The following is an 18,227-nucleotide window of genomic DNA, read 5'->3' as shown; positions in this document are numbered from 1 at the left end:
AGGTGAAAACCCTGCTTTGGAAAAAGAAACCAGTGGATGCTGCTCATACCAGCATCTCTAGGGCACACTGGGATCTGGCTGCATGTCTGCTTTAGCTGTTTCCCCCAGACTAGGCCATCTGAAGAGGTGATGCTCATTCCCATTAGCAAACCACTCCTGGAGCTTGTCCTTCCTAGCGCTCTCTCTGCCCTGCACCCCACTCTGAGTTGCCAGTGTTAGCCAGAAATTGAGTTCAAGATCCACATCATTTGCAATATCATCACTGATTAGCAGGTCAGTCCATTGTGAGGCTCTCCTGGGTCCCACGTATTTTAGCACTCCCCTTTCCATACAGTGTTTCACATACTAAGCATGAATAAATGAACTTACTAGCCCCAAAAGCAAAAGTAGCCTCCTTTAGCTGGCATGGCTGTTTAGATGCCAGCTCACGTTGCCCAATGTATGCAGAGTTTACTGTAACGTTTCACATCTTTCTTGTTCTAGTACACCAGCCATATAGCTGTTTCAGTGCTGCAGCACTAATCCATTAGCCTTAGCTCACCCTACAAGACCGTGCTATTTGCACTGGTGCAAACAGGTTTCTGTGCTGCTAGGAGTGACTCACTCATATGCATGGATCGTGTCTGCGAAGAAGCACTAATACAATTTTGTCAAAACATGATTGGTTTCCCATTTTTTTTTTTCTAAAAATCTGTCTGGCAGGCCGGGCCCCCTTCCAAGGTTTCCTGGAAATATGAAGATATTAAGAAGGTGCTTCGGTCAGAGCCATTGAGTCGTCAAGACTGAACCAATCACTCAGAACAGTGTTAGGTGGTGCTGTCAGGCCACCATTATGACTTCCTAAAATGAAGTCAAAAAACACATTTGCATGCGTAGGACTCAGGAACTTATGGCTAAATTCCAGTTTGGCTGGTTCATCATACACAGCTCAGCTTGTTTTGAATCCAGCACCAAGTCATTCCTTTGCTTCTGGTCCTAAGCTGTTGTGTAGTGTTAATTATTTTGTGCTGCCATACTCCTCCTACATTAACAGCTGTATTTTGGGACTGAGTGAAGTGATTCCTGTACAGAAGAAAATGTGAAGCATTTGGGCACTTTTGATATAAAAGGTGCTGTGTCACTAAAGAATGAGAACAGGAGATAGGGGCCTGTTGCCAACAGAAGGCGAACGAGTTAAGAAAGAAAAAGCATATGAGGACTCCAAGTTTTAAGTGATTGTTTCATGCCAGATCTATCCTCTGGGTACTTGGCAGATTATTCATTGCCTTTATTAGTTCTATGTTAAATTGCCCTTCTTTTCCTTTAGTTTTTCAAAAGGTTTATTGTTTCATTTTGTCTGATTTATCTTTAAAAGGGCTTATTGTAAATGTAAAGCTTTCAGAGGATGCTAGTGTGGCACCCTGCGGAAAGAGAGCATTCATTTATTCTTAGGACAAGTACAGAGCAGATATTACAAAAAGAAGGCTACAATAGCACATAGACATGCAATCTGGCCAATGCGCCTTAACTCTGTTCCAGAGGAAGCACATCTGGAGGTGACAGTTTTTTCTCTTCTCTCCTGGCCTCCTTTGTAGAGGCAGCCAGCACAGGTAATGCTAACTGCGAATTAATGAACAGTTGCCCCCTTAGGAAATGGCTCAAGATACCCAAATTCACTTTACACGAGCCAGCTCACAACCATCTGCTAGGAGCAACCAGAAACTATCCCCAGTCTGACCTGCTTCTTAGCAGCAGCCTTTCAAATAAAGGCACTATATCCCTGTACTACACCCTTGAGCCATTCAGCCTTCTCTGCCATTCATTTTGGCCTTTTTCATTTGGTCTTGATGCACTTCTTCAAAGCATACTGTGGGATATTGAGTCATACGTATGAAAGCAGCTGCTGCAGAGCTCTGGAAATGCACTCCAGAAGAGCAATACACTATGTCCTTGCTTGTAAGCGGACCAGTGTCTAAGTACTTGAAAAGCTACACTATGTCCTTGCTTGTAAGTGGACCAGCGGCTAAGTGCCTCAAAAGCAATGCTATCTCCTTGCTCGTAAGTGGACCAGTGGCTAAGTGCCTCAAAAGGGCAGGTGTTGCTCCCCATTAGATGGCTTCATCCCAGGAAGATGGACAGATGGCATTGACAGGTTTGTCCACAGCTGACCAGTTCTGGGTAAGCCTGTCATGGCTGATGGGCAGAAGAACAAGACTAGTGATATGAGACCTTCTTGGTACTTGCTAGCCAGAAGGACAAAGACTGGCTGGAAAACCTTGGGCACTGACATGGGCTGAGTGATCAATGCAGCTAGGACAGTGAGGCCACCCTGAAGCAGTCACTAGCAGGAGGCTGTGATTGGTAGACATGGATGTACTCTGCTCAGTTCTGTGTATTTACTGGTCAGTGAATCTTTTATTTTGTATTCTTTCAATTTTATGGTCATGTTAAACTGACCTAAGTGCAGGCTGCTGCTGAGGAAAGAGGACACCAGCTGCCGCAGCTCATGCTAGCATAGCAGTTAGGTGACAGGTTAGGCAGCTGATGCAGATGAAAGTCCATTTTTCTTCTGAGCTAGTTTTCAATGAACCATTTCCTTGATCTGTCTAATTTTGTGCTCAGAGGAATGCCTGTGCTGGCACCCAAGACGTGTTGGGCTGGTGTGATCAGGTATGGAGAAGTCATAACTGCTTCCTTGGGCATTTATCTCCCACTTACAGCAGCTTAAAGATATCATAGATGGTGCCCTGAAACTCTGAGCAATTGGCAGTTTTGGGCCACTTTTGTCCTTTGCATAGAAAGAAATTTCATGGGACAATTGTTATTTGTAGAAGTTTCTATGCCTATACATGTAAGACCAATGCCTCTCCTTTGCTCTAACTGACTTTGACTAATATTAAAAATGAATATATCAAAAGAAGAATTAGAAGCATAAAATACTATCCAAGCTAGATGCTCTTCTTATAGAAACATCAGCCTCAATACATTCTTCCTTTTACAGCACTGACAGTGGAAATAGGTCTTTTAGCAAGTCCTGGAAGAAAAAAAATTGTTTTATTCCATTGTAAAGTTCTGACTCCTAAGCTGAGGGACCCCGGAGAACACACCTTCTCACAACATCTTCTCTTCAACCAGGAAAGAGGTAGCGAAGGTGTCTAGGCTAATTGCAAATTGGGTGATGAACCAGGAAAGAGAAATGGTCTCATGGAGGTGAAAGTTTACAGTTCTGCACTGATTTAGTAGTCTTGTGTCTGGTCTACCACTTTCACAGTTCCCTATCTCTAATTTCTCTCTTTGTCACACTAAATACATAGCCCTGTGCTGGTTTTTGCCTCACCAAAGGTCTTAAACGCATCTCGTTCCACAATCTCTCCCTTTCATATCTGCTCATGACTGCCTTCTGCTCTGTGCTGTCTGGGTGCTCAAATGTAGAGTAAGGACATCTCCACCTCTTATAAGGCAACTAGAGAGTACATGCCCTGTGCACCCTGTCTTCACGTATAATGAAGCTTCTGTAAGGACAGCTGGATCTGGAAGAGCAGGCTTTGCCTGGGAGCCTTGCAGCAATACCATTCGTTGGATGATGCCAGCTGGTGGGTGCATGTGGTGTGGATGGCCCCTTCTATCAGACTAAGGACCTATCTGGTAACTTCTAGGACAGAGGAAAGAAACTGTGAGCTGAAGCAAGCTCTCTCGAGCTGAAAGGATAAGCACTGAAGCCTGACAGTGAGAGTCCAGGAGGCTGAAACTGTGAGGACGTCTGTGCAAAAGTCAGAGAAGGAGCATCAGCACTGCAGAGGAAAGCTGGCCTTGACACTAGAAATAAGAGTGCTAGATTTATTGATGAGCTGGGTTATGCTGGTGACTCACAGTCACTGTCTGTACCTGGCAATGACTCAGCTCTCACTTCTCTGACGTGACACAAGCTGTAATAAAATCCCTGCTTGTTTGTCAAGTGATTTTTTTTTCCCTGCTTTCCACCTCCACTGCAGGGTTAAGGACAAAATTTACTAGCACAGCAACAGCCACAACAAGAGTACATACACAATTAAAAGCTTATTGGCAGATTACCGTCTGCTGGTCAAGGATCTGGAGGCTAAACGGCCAAAGATTGGAGTGAGGAGTGTTTAGAAAGCCATTAAATGAAAACAGCTCCAGATTCTGTTGAGGCCTGGGGTCTTGCCTTCATGTGAAAAATGGGGAGGGAAAGCTTCTATTCTTCCCTCTGGAGCTAAACCCTGTAGCTAGGACTGCACGACTGGCTAAGGAGTAACCAGTATGAGCATCTGGCAGGAGATAAACCACTATATTATTCCTGAAGTTTTGCAGCAGAGTGTGCCGGTGCCTGTGCAGAGCACTGCCAGCCTTGGGGTAGAGCTCATGTGGTGTCTTCCTGCTGCTCTCCGGGAACTCCTGACTCTAAAAGTTGAAATTTCTGCCTTGGGTTTTGGCTGGCTTGTTCACTCACCCCAGAGCTCTCTGTTATCCTCCGAGCCACTTTTCAGCCTTTTAAGAATGTGCTCCCCTGAGTTTGTTGGCATGCTGGGCTTTCTTCTTTCTCTCCTGGACAGCTTCCTGACTTTTACATAGAGGAAATCCATTCTTCGCCACCATTTTCTCCTTCACTGCTCTCACCTTCCTCACATCACAGTGAGTTTTCATCTTTCCTACACACACCTCTCAATGGATTTTGCTTTCTCAGGATGGGATGCTTACCTGGCATATCAATCAGGCCAAAAGCATGCCCTACCCTTGAGCAGAAGGTGTGGTCTCTGAGATCCCACTTTGGGTGCAAATCAAACCAATGATTTATGCTGTACACCCCCAAGTACCACGCTCCTCTTCCTCAGTGCCTGTGCATAAGAGTCAGTTATACTTGGAGCATACAAAGGGTTAACTTTCTGGGAACACTCTTCCAGGGGCCCTACCTCAACAGAGCAATTCTATAAAAAGTGCACCAGGGAATCCCGAGGCAGATTGGGATTTTTGGCACTGCACAGCCTATTCCTGCAAACATGCCCCCAGAGGATGATGTAGATGGTTATAGTTTAAAAATAAGTGGTAATGGCGTACCTTTTAGGAGCTTCACATGTGATCTGGAAGCAAAAAGTATGGTACAACTGCTGAACAAAACAATGGTCCCATCCCAAAGGCTGCCCATCAAAATCTACCCACCAAAAATACAACCTATGGTGAGAGGGAGTAAGAAACAGCAATAGTCAGCATATTCAGCTTGACAACAGTTGTCCTGTCTGTGTACCTTGTAGGCAATGCAAGTAAGGCAAGTTTTCAGAAAATATGTGAAGAACAAAGAAATGGGTTTGTGGATATTTACAGGGACCTTCTCCTGAACAAGTGGAATAAAAAGTACGATAATTTCTTCCATTAAAAACTGTATCCCTTACCAATAGGTCTTGAATTAGTCTAACTGTCTACTGAAACAGTCGTTTAAGAAGAAAAAGAGTTCCCTTTACCATCTGTAGTGACAAAAACTTCATAGCTCCCAAGCTGCGAGGGGACTGATCTGAGGTGGGTGAGTATTTATTTCTTGGGACTCCTACACTTTTGGTCAAACAGCTCACTGGCTTGGGTCTGTTGGAGAGCAGATGCTTTTTAAACATTTGTGTTTTGAGCCCTGCAAGGCCCTTTGGAATCACAGAAGGGAAGACCACTCTGGGTTGCACCTGTTTGGACATGACTGGGCTTGACTGTCAGATATGCAGGTGCATCCCCACCAAGTGCTGCTACCACATGAATCAGAACATCCCAAGGGACAAACTGTGCAGCAGCCCCAGCTAATCTAACCCGACCCGAGCTTTTCGGCCTGCTGGCTGCATGAACAAAACTTGCACCCTTGGGAGCGCCTCTTGATGGAGCCCTCTGTTTAGCACTTGCCATCTCTTCCCCATAAGTTCAATCCAGGGCTTTTTTGCACATGATATTTTGAAAATAGCACTCAGATTTTTGATGCCTCTTTGCCATGTTTTTTTCTCCTGTCTATAGGGCCAAGGCTGTTCATTGTTTCATCTTCCTCTATCCCTCTTCTACATACTGCTACTTTCAGGGTTTTGTCTCTCTGTTTATAATTAATTAAGTCTATATTAATTAATCAAGCCTATACTTTTAGCTCAAAGGCTGATGAGACAATCCAGTCTCTTCTTAAGCCTTTCACTGCTAGTTCCTCTGTAATTTCTATAATTCTGACCCTCTCCCTTAATATCAGGGTTAATGCATACTTAGGGTATGAACAGACAATTGTATGCAGCCCAGTTAGCATATCTTAAATCCTATCTCTCAGCCAAGCAAGATACTGCACGTGCAAAGTGAAATAGGTTAGCTTTAACCATATTCCTGCTTTGTTCACTATCAAGGTGACTGATGTTAATCTCTTTATTGGTTTTTGAAGTGTAGGAGAGCATGTGTACAATCAGTAACTCTGTCTTTCCTGAGAGTGTAGCAGCTTCTTAAAGCAAGAAGCCTTGAATCACCTGTCTCCAGTAAGCTGAGTTTGGTAACATGCTCCTCTTCTCCAACTTGCAGTCCTTGTGGATTGTTCACAAGGTCTCTCTTTAGTTCAGATTGCAAAATTTCTTTTGGTCTTGCTATAGAGTTGCTCTACTCATGCATAGTGGTCATGTCTGAATTTTCCACATACCTACCAGCTCCCATCTGGAGCTACTTTTCCAATGTACACCAGAAACCCCAGGCAAGTGCTCCAAACTATCTAATTCTGTCAAGGCAAATTTCCAACTGGAAAAAAGAGAATATGCCTAGGAAACTCTGGCTATTCAACAGTCTTGCGTACAGGAATCAATTTTGCAATGTATACACTTTTTGCTGGTAGTACGCTAAGTCTTACAGAGAAATGGAACTATTGTTATTCCAGATCAAATCTGGAAAAAAACCCAATCATTCCAGACTGATCTTCAAATATTAGGTTCTTCTCCGGACAAAACATTTGGACTTCATGTATGTATATTCTTCTCTTGCTTATACTTCCTTAGTGCATCTCTTTCTTTCTAGATTTGTTGCTAGTTTCTAGATTGCCATGGATGCCAAGCACTTAGGATGGCAAATGTGGGTTGTCAACTGCATATGGGTTCAATCTTCAGTTTATGGAGCCCTTTAAATTCTTTATAACTATGAGATTACTGGCTTTTGCCTCTTGTCCTGTTGCTGGGCACAACTAAGAAGAGACTGGCCTCATCCTTTTGACATTCCCCACTTCAGATACTTGGACACGTGCATGAGATCCCCTCTCAGTCTTCTCTTCTCCAGGCTGAACTGGCCCAGCTCTCGCAGCCTTTCTTAAGAGGAGACATGCTCCAGTCCCCTCATCCTCTTTGTAGCCCTCCACCGGACTCTCTCCAGTAGCGCCATGTCTCTCTTGGACTGGGGAGCCCAGAACTGGACAGAGTACTCCAGGGGAGGCCTCCCCAGGGCTGAGGAGAGGGGCAGGATCACCTCCCTCCACCTGCTGCCAACATTCTTGCTAATGCACCTCAGGATCCCATTGGCCTTCTTGGCCACAAGGGCACATTGCTGCCTCATGCTTCACTTGTTGTCCACCAGCACTCCCGGGTGTCCTCCTCTGCAGAGCTGCTTGCCAGCAGGTCAGCCCCCAGCCTGTACTGCTGCATGGGGTTCTTTCTTCCCAGGTGCAGGACCTTGCACTTGCCCTTGTTGAACTTCAGGAGGTTCCTCTCGGCCCAGCTCTCCAGCCTGTCCAGGTCCCTCTGAATGGCAGCACAGCCTTCTGGTGTGTTAGCCACTCCCCGCAGTTTAGTATCCTCAGCAAACTTGCTGAGGGTGCACTCTGTCCAGGTCACTGATGACTATATTGAACAAGACTGGACCCAGGACTGACCCCTGGGGGACACCGCTAGCTACAGGCCTCCAACTAGATTCTGCACCACTGACCACAACCTTCCGAGCTCAGTCCTCAATCCACCTCACTGTCCACTCATCCAACCCACGCTTCCTGAGCGTGCCTATGAGGGTGTGATGGGAGACAGTGTCCAAAGCCTGGCTGAAGTCAAAGCGGACAACATCCACTGCTCCCCCCTCATCTATCCAGCCAGTCGTTCCATCCTAGAAGGCCATCAGGTTGGTCAAGCACGATTTCCCTTTGGTGAATCTGTGCTGACTACTCCCGATCACCTTCTTGTCCTCCACATGCTTAGAGAGGACCTCCAGGAGGAGCTGCTCCATCAGCTTTCCAGGGATGGAGGGGAGGCTGACAGGCCTGTAGTTCCCGGGGTCCTCCTTCTTGCCCTTTTGGAAGACTGGGGTGACATTGGCTTTCTTCCAGTCCTCAGGCACCTCTCCTGATCTCCAGGACCTTTCCAAGGTGATGGAGAGTGGCCTAGCGATAACATCCGCCAGCTCCCTCAGCACTTGTGGGTATTTCCTATGAGGGCCCATGGATTTGCGGATGTCAGGTTGGCCTAAATGATCTCTGACCCGATCCTCTTTGACCAAGGGAGAGTCTTCCTTTCTCCAGCCTTCCTCTCTTGTCTCCAAGGTCTGCAATTCCTCAGGACTGGCCTTAGCAGTGAAGACTGAAACAAAGAAGGCATTCAGCAACTCTGCCTTCTCTGTATCCTTTGTCACCAGGGCACCCGCCCCATTCAGCAGTGGGCCCACATTTTTCCTAGTCTTCCTTTTGCTAGTGATGTATTTGAAGAAGCCCTTCTTGACATCCCTTGCCAGATTTCATTCCAACTGGGCCTTAGCCTTCCTTGTCGCATCCCTGCACACTCTGACAACGTCCCTGTATTCCTCCCAAGTGGCCTGTCCCCTTTTCCACATTCTGTACACTTCCTTCTTCTGTTGGAGTTTGGCCAGGAGTTCCTTGCTCCTCCATGCAGGTCTCCTGCTGAATCCGCTTTGCTGGACTTCTTCCTCAGAGGGATGCACTGCTCTTGAGCCTGGAGGAGGTGACGCTGGACTATTAACCAGCTTTCTTGGACCCCTCTTCCTTCTAGGGCCCTACCCCATGAGATTCCCCTAAGTAGGTCCCTCAAGAGGCCAAAGTTAGCTCTTCTCAAGTCCAGCGTTGCAATCCTACTCATTGCCCTGCTCCCTCCTCATAGGATCCTGAACTCCACCATCTCATGGTCGCTGCAGCCAAGGCTGCCCCCAACCTTCACATCTCCAACTAGACCCTCTCTGTTGGTTAGTACAAGGTCTAGCATTGCACCTCTCCTCGTTGGCGTCTCCACCACCTGAGTCAAGAAATTATCATCAATCCTCTGCAGGAACCTCCTTGACCCTTTGTGCCTAGCTGTGCTGTCTTGCCAACAGATGTCAGGGTGGTTGAAGTCTCCCATGAGAACCGGGGCCTGTGATCGTGAGGCTACTTCCAGCTGTCTGTAGAAGGCCTCATCGATGACTTCCTCCCGGTCAGGTGGCCTGTAGTAAGCCCCCACAACAGTGTCACCCATGTTAGCCTGCCCTTTGATCCTTACCCATAGGCTCTTAACTTGCTCTTCATCCACCCCTAGGCAGAGCTCCATACGTTCTAGTTGCTCCCTCACATAAAGAGCAACTCCACCACCTTGCCTTCCTGGCCTGTCTTTCCTAAAAAGCACATAGCCATCCATGACAGCATCCCAGTCATGTGAGCTATCCCACCATGTCTCTGTAACCGCAATGAGATCATGGCCCTGCGACCACACACAGATCTTAATTCTTCTTGCTTATTCCCCATGCTGCACGCATTGGTATACAGGCATTTCAGAGAGCCAATCGAGCACGCAGGCTTCCCAGGAGAGGTGCAAGAGGATCCTCCATAGCCATGTTCCATGCCGTCTCCCCTGGCTGCATGCACCTGCTGGAGGCATCCTGACTTGAGCAGTGGTTTACTGACTACCCTGCATCTATAACACTCCTGTTCCTCCGTCTTTCCTAGTTTAAAGCCCTCCTTACCAGGCTGGCCAACCTGTTGGCAAAGACACGCATGCCCGGCTTAGTGAGGTGGATCCCATCTCTCTCCGTCAGCTGTTGATCTCATTTTTAATGCTCTTTAATAAGTCTAAGACCACAAGAAATGAAGCTGTGAATGAATTCAGACAGATCCTTCCTAAAAAAAAAATCAGTCATCCAGTTTCCTGTTCATATTGGAATTGTCTTTATATCATACAAGGCTGAATGTCCATTTTAAGAAATGGTAGCGTGCCATTGCTCTCAGTAACTGTGTTAAGGAGTCCTTCAGGTCCAGCAGATTTTGAATACCAAACTCAAGAAACCAGTTTTCATGCTGAAGCCCTAACCCCAGAAGTGCCTATGTTCAGAAAAGCCAAAACAAGTTTTGCAAAGGAGGTATAATAAGAGGTCATCCTGCTTCATCACATTTGTATTTGGATCTTTTTGTTACAGATCAATGAAATTATTTGAACTCCTGTCCACATGAGCAGTGAGTAAATTGACTTTTTTTTTCACTACAAGCTTCCTTGGGTTTGGCCACATGGAAGATCTGTTTTTGTCTATCTCATCTGCAGGAAAAGGAAGCAAATGATTCCATAGCTTGTTTTTTTTCCTGATTTGTGCTCCAGCACTGCAGCTCCTGCCTTGGCCTCCCTGTGACAGTGCTCCTAAACTGTTTTGGCAGCTCCTATCTGATTACTCAGATCCTGATCAAAAATGCCCACTGATAGCTGCGCCTCTGGGACCTTTTAGACAGGGATTAGTGGTTATTTCAGTTTAGAAGAAAAACATCTGAGGTTGTCAGAGTCATTTAAAAGTCTAATACAAATTTTTTTTTTGAGGAAAAATAATCGTGTGTTTAACTGAACAAAAACTTCTGCTAAGAGATTCAGTTTTTCTTGGGAAAATGATTTTTTTTCATAAAATATCCAACTATCAAAATACAAATGATTTCAGTCCTTGACAGAAAAATGAAGTAGTGATGATTTAAAAATGCAAATCAGGTCCTTCATTCCTCTGTTCTCCTCTATAGAGAGTCTCTACATCCCAGTGAAACCACATTTGCCATGAGAGTTGTGTGATGCATCAAGGAAGAATTAGTCATGCCAAACAGTACAGCTCTCAGGGAGAATAAGGGCACACAAACTATAATTGTAATGTGGTACTGCTGTGGATTTTTCAAAATTTTCAGTCAAATCAGAACTTTCAGTCTAAAGATTTGAGACGGCTGGTTGATTTTTAATACAGAAAAGTCAGTATTTTGACTGAAGAAGAACTCGTTTTACAAGCTTTCTTGTCCCCTTTGGCCCAGGCAGGATTTGAGCCCTGCTTCCCCAATGTAGCAGGCAGTGAATTAGACCAATTTGATCTTGATTGAGGCAAGCATTTAAGAATGTATAAATTGCTAAAGAATTTTAAATGCATTCTTAGATCTGGCAAAATATTTCAGCATATGGTCTTGAACACAGGCTTAAAATAAATCCCACAGAAGTGCTTTACCAAGCTGGGACACTATCATGAACCACTGCCTATAGTCTTTGAATTAGGCAAATTAAGCATTTATTAGGCACTTTTTAAAGTCCAGTAAAAATAAATACTGCAAATAAAAGCTAATTATCAGTAAAACCAGACAGCAAAAAATTACCCACATGGCAAGAGCTGGAGCCATGGTAGCATTAACTGAGATGCATTTTGCTGAACTTTGGCATGGCTAACACTTTTCTTCTTCAAAAGACTACTGAATGCCCTGTGAAGAGCAGCTATTACACCTCTGCATAATGAATAAACAGAGCAAACAGCTTATTCAATGACTGCCCTGTACAACACCTAATAGTCCAACTAGCTCCTGCAGAATTTCCACCAGGCAGATTTTAATTTCTGGAAAATGTTCTTAGGATAGAAAAATCCAAGGAATGCAGTGTTCTTCTTGTGAACTGAACAAGGAAATGATAAAGTCCTGAAAAATGTTGTGCAAGTCTCGAAAAGACCCAGTGCAAAAAGCTGCAGTGCCAGATGTAAGAAAGTGAGACCATGGGAGTTGCCATTGCACAGCATTTCTGAAAAGAGGGGCCACAGAACGTTCATAATAAATAACTGTAACAGCATCTAGCAAGAAATATATTTAAAAACCTCTATGACATCTGAACAGAAAAGGACAAAATCATTCACAGGAGTCATTTGATTTCTGAGTTTCTAAGTAGAATTATGCATGATGGAGATTAAATAAGAAGTTAAGTATAATCTAAAAAGTATTTTTAAAGAGGCGTCACTCACCTTGATCTTATTCATTTAGAGTAAGACTGCTCAGCAAGAAATGCCAGTGAGAGCTCTACAGTCTTGTCAGTGTTAGCAAATGCCACTTCATTTTAAACAAAACTTCAACATTAGTCTCTCTTTTTTTCAGAAATCATTATTTTTGCTGACTGCCAGTTATGATTCCCTCTCAGAAACCCGAAAACAACCTGTGTTTTTCACAAGCCATTTTGTTGTGTTCTGCCTTGCCGAGTAGCCTTTGCCACTCTTCCTCCATGCCACTCTCCTGAAGTACCACACTTGTTCCTTCACAATTCCCTTCTGAGTATTGCCTTGCTCACAGGGATGCCAGCAGCAGCAAGCTTGGCCCTACAGAAAGTACTTCTTGCTAAGTGGAGCTACAAAGTTTCACACAATTCTTTCACGGCATCCCATCATTTTAACTGTTTTCAATTTGGCTACTATTAAACAACTGTGGGTTTGCCTGGATTTTTAGACGATACTTCATACTGTACTATGGCTTCCTGCAGATTGATCAAACCAATGTAGTGGTTCCTTTAAATATGAAAGGGAATTTTATTCAGTACTTGTAGCTCTGATCACAGGAACAACTATCAGTAAATGCTAAAGCGCTTTGAAGAGACAGAAAGCACACTCCTACTGCCTAGGCTTCTAATGGAAACTGATTTTAGTGCAATGGAAGACCATAACTGTGTAATGGTCTCTGGCATTTTACCTTGATAATGTCACGGTATTTATAGTCTGTTTAATACATTTTATGATGTAATGCTATTTTTAACCTGGGTTTCACAAGATCATGAGTGAGAAAGACATCCTTTTACTGATCAACATTTTCTTCCACTTTCCTAAGCTGCATATGTGTGGGTTCAGGAAAAAATGCATTTTGAATGTCTCCAGCTAAAACCCTGGTGCTCCAAGAACTATTAGTCTATGCTGAAAAAAAAAAAAAGCCACTCAACTAGACTATTACAACTGGGAAAGACCATTGATACTCTTGTTCCATAAATGTAGTGGCTAATGGAGATTCTCTGGTTGATGGGAAGTATAACCCCATCTGTGGCACTATACAGTAGCTGTGACTGCAATAAGGAAAGGGCAGTGGGGCCCAAACAGGTGTGTTGTATTACTGCCTTTCAGCCATCTTTTATTTAAGTATCTTCTTTCCTTCCACTGAATACAAGAACACTTATCGAAGGCTTACTTGTTAGCATTGCATTCTTGGCACAAGCATCTTTGCCCTTAGAATAAGAAGGAAGCAAAGTTATGTCTGAAAAGTAGAACTGAAAATTACATGGATGTTTTAACTCCATCCCAGCTGTCCTAAGCGCTGTGCCTTTCAGTTTCACTCACTGTCTAGATCTATACATGATACAGTACCCTTGTAATTGTTAGGTGGGCTTTAAATATTATCACTACTTGTTATGACTAACAGCCGGGGGTAGCTTCTCTCTAGTCTCACAGAGTTGTCATTAAAAGGCAGATGATTGATGTACAGCTAGCAAAATAAAAATAAAGAATAAAAAAAGGCAACAGGAAGATGCAGGCAGAAAGGTCATGAGAAAGTTTATAAAAGATAGTGGTTCTCATGGAGAATGAAGTGCATTCTTAGGAAGAAAACATGGATTTTTATAACTGATAGAGTTAGCCCTTTCCTGCACTGAAAGTTCTCAAACTTTCTAAGCCTGGCTGATTTGCTACCAAGGTCTCAAAAACCCGCAAGCAGAGTGTACTTTTTGCTGGACTAATGAACCTCAGGGAAATTTTAGAGTTTTTGACAAGTCAGACTGGTCAGCAGGGAAAGGATATGCTTGGGCAGTGGGTGAGCTCTATAGATGAACCTCTAGCTTTCAGGCTAGGCATCCCAATGGCTTTGCCTTTCCAGATGAGGAACGGGGCTGCCTACAAGTTTGGTGACCTCCTCTCTGCAGGGAGGGCTTCGCAGCTAGTACCTGCCCTGCCCTTCAAAAGCAAAATCCAACCCAGTGAGACAATCTGCCTGTCCCTTATGGCAAAGCCCTGCTGCCAGCTCATGACTACAACTGCTCCTGCCCATCTGCTCCTGCTCTGCCAGGTGCCTTGCTGCTTGGCTGGATGGAGGATGAGATGCCAAGGCAGGAGCTGGCATGTGTTCGTCTTTCCTGAAAGCGCTGCCAGCATCCTCTGCTGACACCCCATAACCCAGGATCCCTCTTCTCTGTAGCTAGGAATTTGTGGATTATGTTTGGGCTGAGCAGCTCAACCTTTGTTGTGCCTCTCTCACTGCATTTGAAGAAAGAGAGCTTTGCCCCTGCCTTGTATGCTCCTGTATGCTTCAGCTGCCAACTGGGAAATGTTATTGTATTAGATGTGTATCTTGCAGCTACCAAGTGCAGCAAAGCCTCTGGCCAACCTCACTGTGCAGATGTAATCTCTCACTCAGGCCCAGGCATGCAGAATAACTTTTCAATACACCTGAAGGCTGCTTAGCACAGGTCTAAGCACGTATATACCTACCACATGCACAGATGGGCACATCGTGTTTGGGTTGAACTTAGGCTGCCCTTATCTTGTATGGACACTGTGTGCTCAACTCACAGGATGTTCAGAGCTGGCTTAGGAGCACATGACTCCTCAAGCCAGTACATAGCGTATGAGTCTATAGTACAGTGCCAATCACCTATAGTGAGAGGGTGGTACAGCATTACAACAAGGAAAAGAGACTGACAAAACCGGGTATCCTTCAGTGAGAGTGTCATGCTCAAAGCACTTAATTTGAACATGGGAAAGTTGAATTCAGGTCTCAGTTGTGTCAAATACCACATGTAAAGTGTGAACAAATCACTCTGTTGCTCTGTGCCTCAATTCCCTTCTGTGAGGGGAAGATTCCCTTGGAGCCCAAGGCGGGGGTGTTGATTCATTTACAGTGACAGCATCTTTAGGCAGGAATGCTACTTTTCCTTGTTTGCAAATGAGAGTGCCTTGACCATCGGTGAGTCTCTGGGCACAGCTGCAATAATTTTGCTGCTAGCAAAGATATTTATAAGGGATTTTTCACCTTTGTGGCCAAACATACATTTTCAACACCAGTTTGGGGACCTGTTGTTGACCTCCAGCGTCATAGGCACATTTGCTCCCAGGGACTGACAGAACCTCGAAATGCCACACATTGTAATGACTCTCTTTTTTACAAGAAGAATAAACCATTCTTTTAGGATGTGCTTCAACACCACGGTGACAAACAAGGTTAATAAACTCTAGGATGATATAAGAGAGACCTTAAAGCTGGCTCAACAGTTGGCCTTTTCCAGATCTTGAGAGTGGTCTCTGAAGCCGGCCTGCACACAGTCACACAAGGAGAAAGCTGCCTTTCCACAGCATTGTTCCAGGGAAGGATTAACATAGGCTGAGACAGTTCTGGTGGTAAAGAAAACATGTGAGAACTTGGGGATAGCTTTCACTTGTGGCATTTCAAACCAGAACCAGGTGAGTGGGGCTGCAGAGGCCCATCTGCCAGGGATAGGGCAATACCCAAAGGCATTGTAAGGAAATCTGCAATGATGGTTGTTGCTGGGGACTCAAGCTGGCTCCAGCCTTCCTATAACAAAAGCAGCTTCAGTGAGTATCTGGAGAAGAGGGCCTATATTCCTCAAAGACTTCCTTTCTTTGCATGTTCAGTATCGAGTTATTTCTTAAACTGCATCAGCTTCATAGGCCAGGTCAGTGCTTCTCAGTTTATGATGCACATCCCTCTGTTTGTGGTGGTGGGACCAGTGACTACCTCTGTGGACTTTTCTCCTGAATGCGGTAGTTCTGCTACACCATCAAGCCTGGACCACGAAGACCTCCATGCAAAATATTGCGTACACAAAGCACTGGGTGTGCACAGCTAATCTGAAGTGGGCTGGTTCATTGGCGATTTTAAGTTGGCTCCTTATATGTTTCTATTTCCTTCACTAGTTTAGCAGTTAGTGGCCTATGCTGCACATGGAGAGGGGGAGCAGCTTTTCAGTGCCTTTGGGACCCTGGAAAGCATTAAGTACTTCCAAATATCAGCAGTGCTTTGGTAACCTACCTTGGCAGAGTCAACTCGGCTCTTTTCTTAGCCAGCAAGGGGTGGGGACAACACAGAATGGAAAAGGGAAAGGGAGAAGGGAAAATGCTCAGAACCCAATCAATCAAATGACACAAAGGGGGTGGAAAAAGCATTTTTTTTTCCTCATCAAAGCATGGTGGTTACACTGCTACAAGGCAGAGACAAGACAGCAAAGCTCAAGGTTTTCCTGGAGCGAGCAGCCAGCCTAACGATTTGCAGGGCTAACACCACTCGAAATTTGATCTAAGACACAGAAAAGCAGGCTGTGATAAAGAGTAGATCTGGGTAGGATCTCAAGAGTTCACTTAGCTCAACAAAAATCTCCATTACTCAAAGCTCTTCAGTCTCCCTGAGGACCCTACTCTGGTGTTTCACAATCATCAGAAAGGGAAACCATGGGAAGGAGCTGCTACTGGAAGGAGCAGGGTGGGGAAGGAGGGCAGGGCAGGACCCAGGTGATGGGATGCTCATGGTTCACCAAGAAACAGCAAAATAAACAACAAAACAGGCATGAAGTCATCTCAGTAGCACATGTGGAAACACTGTTAAGTGCATTAGTTCTTAGGTGGGTAAACAGGAAGCACAGCTGCCAGCCAGACTTGCTAGCAAACACCCATCCCTACTCTCCAGTTATGTTCAGACCAAGATTAACCCCTTCCATGCAAGCACAGAGTTGCAAGCAACATGCAAGCAACACGTGCTCTTTAGGGGACCATGAACACCAGTCCTATACAGCTGGGAGGTGAGTGTCCACCAGGAAAGGGACAATGAAGGAACAATGAAGCAAGATAGATGAAGGATGCTGGTGTTGACCATATCCCAGGATGCTTTCTCAGATGTCCTTCCAAGCCTGAGAATGAGAGAGCAAATAGTGGACTTTCACCCTATCCTTGCCATGAAAGCAGGGTTGCAATGAGAAGATGATACATAAGATTGGACAGTACACATTACACTAAGGAACTAGCTTAATCTGAACATAACACTTTAGGTTAATCTTTCCATTAGGTGGAGAATTCTACCTACCTACCAACCTCCAGTAAGGACAGCCAAGGCTGGGCCAGGCAATTCATGTTGTGTGAGGAGAATGCAGGCTGAGCATTTTTTTTCAAACAATCTCCGGACAGCAAAAAGTGTACGTGAAAGGCTCACGTATTCAGGTTGGAGCAAACTGCAGCAACTGCATATTTGCCTTTGTACATCACTGGTGCCTTTGTTATAACGAGCCTATTGCTTTACTGCAATGTTTTTTATTCAGCAAGAGCTCAGAGACCTTTCCAAACCTTACTATCCTTAGCAGAGTTAGCTGTGTAAGGACCCTGGGGGAATGACATTATAAACCCAAATTAGAGCTCAAACAAACAGTGACAGGAGGAGCTGAACAAGCCTTTGCAAGATCAGTTGTGGCCTAATGCCTCGCTCCACTCAGTAGTCCATGCTGATATATGCATCTCTTCACCTCACTGCTGAGACATCCTTCTCCTCCTCTCCAACAGTGGTACTAGAAACCTCGCTAGGACTACGAGGACTCTTCTTGGAACTGCTGGAGCACAGCTCCACTTCTGAAGCACTACAACTCTGACCAAAGGGGAAGTCTACTCGAATGTAAGATATAGTTTTATTGAGACATTGCAACTCAGAATTAGAGTCTGCTCAACGTTTTCAGTAGCTGGTCTGGTCACCTGTGCAACATAGGAATATTGCTTGCATGTAATAATAGTTCTGTGAGAATAAGTCTTCCAAGTATACACTCTTCAGAAGCGACTACGTTTAGTTGGGGAAAAAGAACTTCCTGTAAGAGCAAGGCATTCTGTAATTGACCCTTTGGGGTTTCTCAAAGTACTGTTAGAGCATTGCCCATTGGAGAAGGGGCACTAAGATAGACCATCTGTGATAATTCTCGTATTTCCAAATGTCGTTTCAGCACCTGGTGTTCAGCCCTTCAAACCCTGTCACTCATATGTCTTCCCACAGAATC

Source organism: Struthio camelus, chromosome 15, assembly GCF_040807025.1.
Source record: "Struthio camelus isolate bStrCam1 chromosome 15, bStrCam1.hap1, whole genome shotgun sequence".
NCBI lineage: Eukaryota > Metazoa > Chordata > Aves > Struthioniformes > Struthionidae > Struthio > Struthio camelus.
The sequence above is the reverse complement of the archived record's forward strand: the minus strand, read 5'-3'. Positions refer to the sequence as shown.